Below are 5,300 nucleotides of genomic sequence, written 5' to 3' on the forward strand. Positions count from 1 at the left end.
ACAAAGCTGTAGAATCTGAAGTGCAGCACTCACAGCGCTCAAAAACCGACGGTAAATGCAAGGCAGAACAAACAAACCACTCTGGATCCACACGGCGTTAGGTCGACAAGCTCTTACACCTCCCGTGCCAGGTACTCCTGGCAGATCATTTCAGTCTTTCATCGTAATTGATGCAGATGGGGAAAAAATACTTCAAATGCTAATCCCTGTCAAGGTTAATTTCTTTTAGAGAGGAGACAAAAATCTGTGGTTGGTTTTTATTATACACGTCCACACAAAAAACTTGTTAATTGAGTTGATTTAATACTCTAGTCTCTACTTAAATGCAATATTAATCCTCCCCAGAGGTATTTGCTTATCGATGTACATTTTCTCATTAGAGTTTGAAACATCAATCTTGACTTTTCTCATACAGCAGTAAATCATGCGTAAGGGCCTTTTTGGTCGCATGATTCAACAAACACTGGAACATGAAAAAGCAGAAATACAATATACTATAATGCTCCAAAACATACTATAATCGTTGACATCTCAAATCCTACAGCAAGCGGAAACACAATATACTATAATTGTTGTTCTTTGGTTGCACCACGTAAAAAACACAAAAAATACTATGGAGATTGAGTGGATGTCACTCCAAAGAATTTATCGAGGTTATACCTCTTGCTAAATATCCGGTCGAACTAATATTGTAGGAAAGCACAAAAATTCAGATAATAAAACCTAATGCAATCCTGTAGAACACTGGTCACATCATACAACAACTACAAGCCAATTCTGCCCACAAAAGGCACATAAATTTGTAGCTTATTGGTGAAACAAAACAAACAGCTGCAACCGCAGCTGCAGGGTCATGAAAAATACATTATACAATGCGGACTGCAGATAAAGCAGCCTCTTCTGCCAAATTGTGCATCTAGTGCGAAGCATCATAAATACAGTCAGATACGCTTCATCTTGTGCACAATATTCTGCTGCATGGCATCGACAGAACTGAAGAAAGCAACCCGCCAGATCTTGCAGAAAAATAATGCTCCAAACCATACCCAGAAACCAAAGACAATTCCAGCAATCACCGAGTAGTACAGCCACAGTGTTTCGAGTTCATGGTGATGTTCCTCTGCTCCATCCATTGGTGTTGTACTACTCGAATTATTTGTGCATGGTCTTAAGGGGGGACCACAGAGTCCAAGATTATTGCCATAGATTGATGGGTCATCGAGTGTTTGAAGCTGACTGCCTGTAGGTATCTCTCCAGACAGAAGGTTATTGGAGAGATTGAGGTTGCTGAGGGACATCAGGTTTGAAACACTAGGCGGAATATGACCTGATAGTTTGTTCCAGGAGAGGTCAAGGGACTCTAATAGCTTTAGATTGCCAATATCCTTGGGGATACTACCAGACAGATTATTTCTTGAAATATTTAGTAACCGCATGCCTCTGAGACTTGTGAGCTCTGAAGGGATCTCACCAGATAGAGAATTACCAGAGAGATCAATACCAGTCACAAATGCATGCCTTCCCTTGAAGGTGCACTCCCGTCCCTTCCAAATTATGTCCATGCTTCCATTGTAAACATAAAAATATCTGTGGGAAGTAAGTGCTATGTCAATTTTTACAACTGGTTGTGTCACAAATGTCTGTCTCATCAGGGAGATGTTGACCAAACTTTCTAGTATGGAACCTACAAAATTGTTTTCAGCAAGATCTAGCAGTTGGAGATGGGGGAGTTGTGATAACTGCTGCCAAGGAATACTCCCGTAGAACTTGTTTGAGCGGAGGCTGAGAATCCTCAACGAAGGATTGCTTTCCCCTATCCACGGAGGAATTACACCAGAAATCTTATTGTCCCGGAGATCCAAAACAACAAGGCTTTTGAACTTCTTCAACACCATTGGAAAGCAACCTGTGAATTTATTACTTGACAAGTGCAGTGACCTTAGTGAAGAGTTGAAGAAAGTTGAGGTTGGAACTTCCCCAGCTAAAGCATTGCCCGACAAATCCAAGAACTGTAAATCTTTCAAGTTCCAGATGCAACCAGGAAGATCTCCAAACAACTCATTGTTTGATAGATCCAAGAGCACCAGGAGTGTTAATTGACAAAAGGGAGACCATGATTCTCCTGAGAAGCTGCTATTGTCTGTACTGTTAGCCACCTTGACAATTGGCAACTGCCTGTTGTCATGATTAGGAATGATACCCGTAAACTTGTTGCCCGACATGTCGAGAGCAATGAGATTTACCAGCAAGGAGATGGTTTCAGGAAGCTCACCCTCGAGATGGTTGGAGTTGACCTCAAGGAATATCAAAGATATTGCATTACCAATATTTGTTGGCACAATTCCAGTAAGGTGATTTTTGGACAAGGACAATGCTTGCAAGTTCCGCATGCTCCCTATCTCCGCCGGGATGCTTCCAGTTAACAAGTTGCTGGATACATCAAAACCCTTGAGCTCCTTGCACTTGCTGATATGCGATGGGATGCTTCCAGTTAACATGTTTCCGGATACATCAAATATCTGGAGCTGCTTGCACTTGCTGATATGCGATGGGATGCTTCCAATTAACAAGTTTCTGGATACCATAAATAACTCGAGCTTGGTACAGTTTGTAAACATCTCTCTCGGGATGGTACCATTTATATTATTTTCAACCAAGTAAAATGTCAACAATGTTTGTATCCTGGCAAAACATGGTGGCACACTTCCATATAACTGATTCTGTCCCAGGGTCATGTACTTAAGACTAGTGAGGTTCCCTAGCTCTGGTGGGAGAGTAGAAACCAGACTAGCGTTTCTGAAGTTGAGCTCCTGTAGGAACTGAAGTTTCCCGAGTGAGGCTCGGATCGACCCACCAAGTGGGTTGTTGCCCACTATAAGATCTCGCAACCCAGATATCATCCCCAGCTCCTCTGGAATTCCTCCCGTGAGATTATTTGCAGAGAGCTGCAGTGCCTTGAGATTTTGGAGCCTTGAGAATGAGCGAGGTATTAAGCCAACAAGATTGTTGCTGCTCAAGTCCAGAAAGGTGAGCGTGAGCAACTTGGATATGTTTGCCGGGATGGCTCCAGCAAGGCTGTTGTTGTTGAGTTTGATCTTGGTGAGGTTCAAGAATGCTGCCGAATACAAGTAATCGAGCGTACCTTTGAGTTCAGTGTTGGGAAGGCTGAGCTCTGTAACATGCCCGGCAGTGTCACATGAGATGCCAAACCAAGAGCAGGTGGAATTCATAGTCGACCATGAGGACAGCGAGTTGGCGCCAACCAAACTGGACTTCCATCGGAGAAGTGCTTCTGCTTCCAGGTTGGTGGCCTTGGCTGCGCATACTAGCAAGAGAAGTGAGATATGGAAGAGTTCCTTCAGGGGCGCCATTGAAGTGTTGGGTAAGAAAAGTGGCAAGCTGGAGAGCATTTCCTTGGTTTACAAGTAGCTAGAGTTCACATAGATAAAAGAGATTGGTGTAGAAAACGCGAATAATATCTTGGTATCTTAATTCTCAACCTAAGAGGAAAGTGAATACTAGTCAGTAGTGTACTCATGACTGATGACCATGTGTGTGGCTGTTGCTGTCCGTTAACACAAGTGCAAGTGTACACCACCCAAACCAGCCGCACGTCTCTTTAGGAATCAGATAGACAGTCCATGCCTAGAGTTGAAAAGTCTGGACCACATTAATGTTCGCCCATGTGGTAAGATATTTTATTTTTGGAAATGCGGTCCTTAGAGCCCAATTCATTAAAAAAGGTCGAAGAGAGGTGTCCAGTTAATTAACGGAAAACCGGGCGAAAACCATCAACATGCCCGCAAAAACAAGGCACACAGGGCGACCTGGCAACCTACACAAGAACGCACACACGCCGTCGAAGAGAAAACCACGAACAAGCGTCGAGGCTGGCATGTGGTAAGATATTGTCTGGTTATGCAAATACTTCCTCCATCCGAAATTAGTTGTTGCTTAAACGGATGTATCTAAACTAAAATACGTCTAGATAGATTCGTTTGAGCGACAACTAATTTCAAATGGAGGTAGTAGTTAATTACTCCATCTAGGTCTCCTTTGTATTTTGAGTCAATATTTAATTATAAATTTAACTATGTAACAAATATAGTTTCATTGTAAACTACCTTTAAATACAAATCCAATAAAATACTTTTTGTAACCTTTATAAACTTATCACTAGCACAGGAAACATACGGTACCTACAGGTTACAAGGGGCGAGAGGTGGGGTGCAAATAGACATACATGTGACATACTGAACTACGGTATGGGTGGCATATGCATGCTAGCGATAGAATCATGATTCGTGAGTTGTATCATGGTTTTCTGATTGTCTTTTTTGTTCTATGGCACATTTTGTAATGAGCAACGAGTAAGCTAATAGTTGAGATATGTAACACTCACACACTGCTTCTATTCATCCATCGGGTATATTTATACAGTTTACAGGAGAGGAAGCAGAGGAACGTGGGAGAGTACAACGGCCTTAGCCGGCTATCGCTACCATGCAGGAGAGGATAAACATGAAGTACGTGGGCTGTTGGAGACGCGCACGACGCGGGCTGCATGGCTAGCCACCTGACGAGAGGGACGTGGGCACGTTCCAACACCCTCCCACAGTCGAAACGTGGGGTTCGTCGACATTGAGACTGGACCGAAAGTCGAGGAAGACGCCCGTTGGCAGCCCCTTGGTGAAGATGTCGGCGAACTGCGAGCTCGTCGGTACGTGGAGAACACGGATCTCACCCAGTGCCACACGCTCGCGCACGAAGTGAAGGTCGATCTCGATGTGCTTCGTGCGTTGGTGTTGCACCGGGTTGCTCGACATGTACACAGCACTTATGTTGTCGCAGTAGACGACCGTGGCACGGGATGGCGGTTGGTGGAGCTCGCCAAGTAGTTGGCGTAGCCACACCGACTCGGCGACGGCGTTGGCGACCGCCCGGTACTCGGCCTCGGCGCTCGAACGAGAAACGGTGCTCTGCCGTTTAGATGACCACGTGAGGAGGTTGGAGCCGAGGAAGACACAATCGCCCGAGGTGGACTTGCACGTGTCGGGGCAGCCGGCCCAGTCGGCGTCGGAGTAAGCCACGAGCTCGGTGTCGGCGTCGCGATGGATCTGAAGGCCAAGGTGAGTCGTGCCACGCAGATACCGAAGGATGCGCTTCATGAGCTGGAAGTGGCAGTCGCGGGGGGCATGCATGAACATACAACACTGTTGAACGGCATAAGAGAGATCGGGCCGCGTCAACGTGATGTACTGCAGCGCCCCGGCCAGGCTGCGGTAGAGCGACAGGTCGTG

At 45.3% G+C, this 5,300-nt stretch overlaps 1 pseudogene; it reads right to left on the reverse strand.

Annotated features, from left to right (window-relative positions):
- Window positions 1-813: 813 nt before the first annotated feature.
- Window positions 814-3,409, reverse strand: LOC147962687 (receptor-like protein EIX2; annotated as a pseudogene).
- Between the last annotated feature and the right edge of the window lie 1,891 nt (window positions 3,410-5,300).

The sequence above is a fragment of the Triticum urartu genome, chromosome 7A, assembly GCF_056163025.1.
Source record: "Triticum urartu cultivar PI428250 chromosome 7A, HENAU_Tu73, whole genome shotgun sequence".
In the NCBI taxonomy this organism is placed as follows: domain Eukaryota; kingdom Viridiplantae; phylum Streptophyta; class Magnoliopsida; order Poales; family Poaceae; genus Triticum; species Triticum urartu.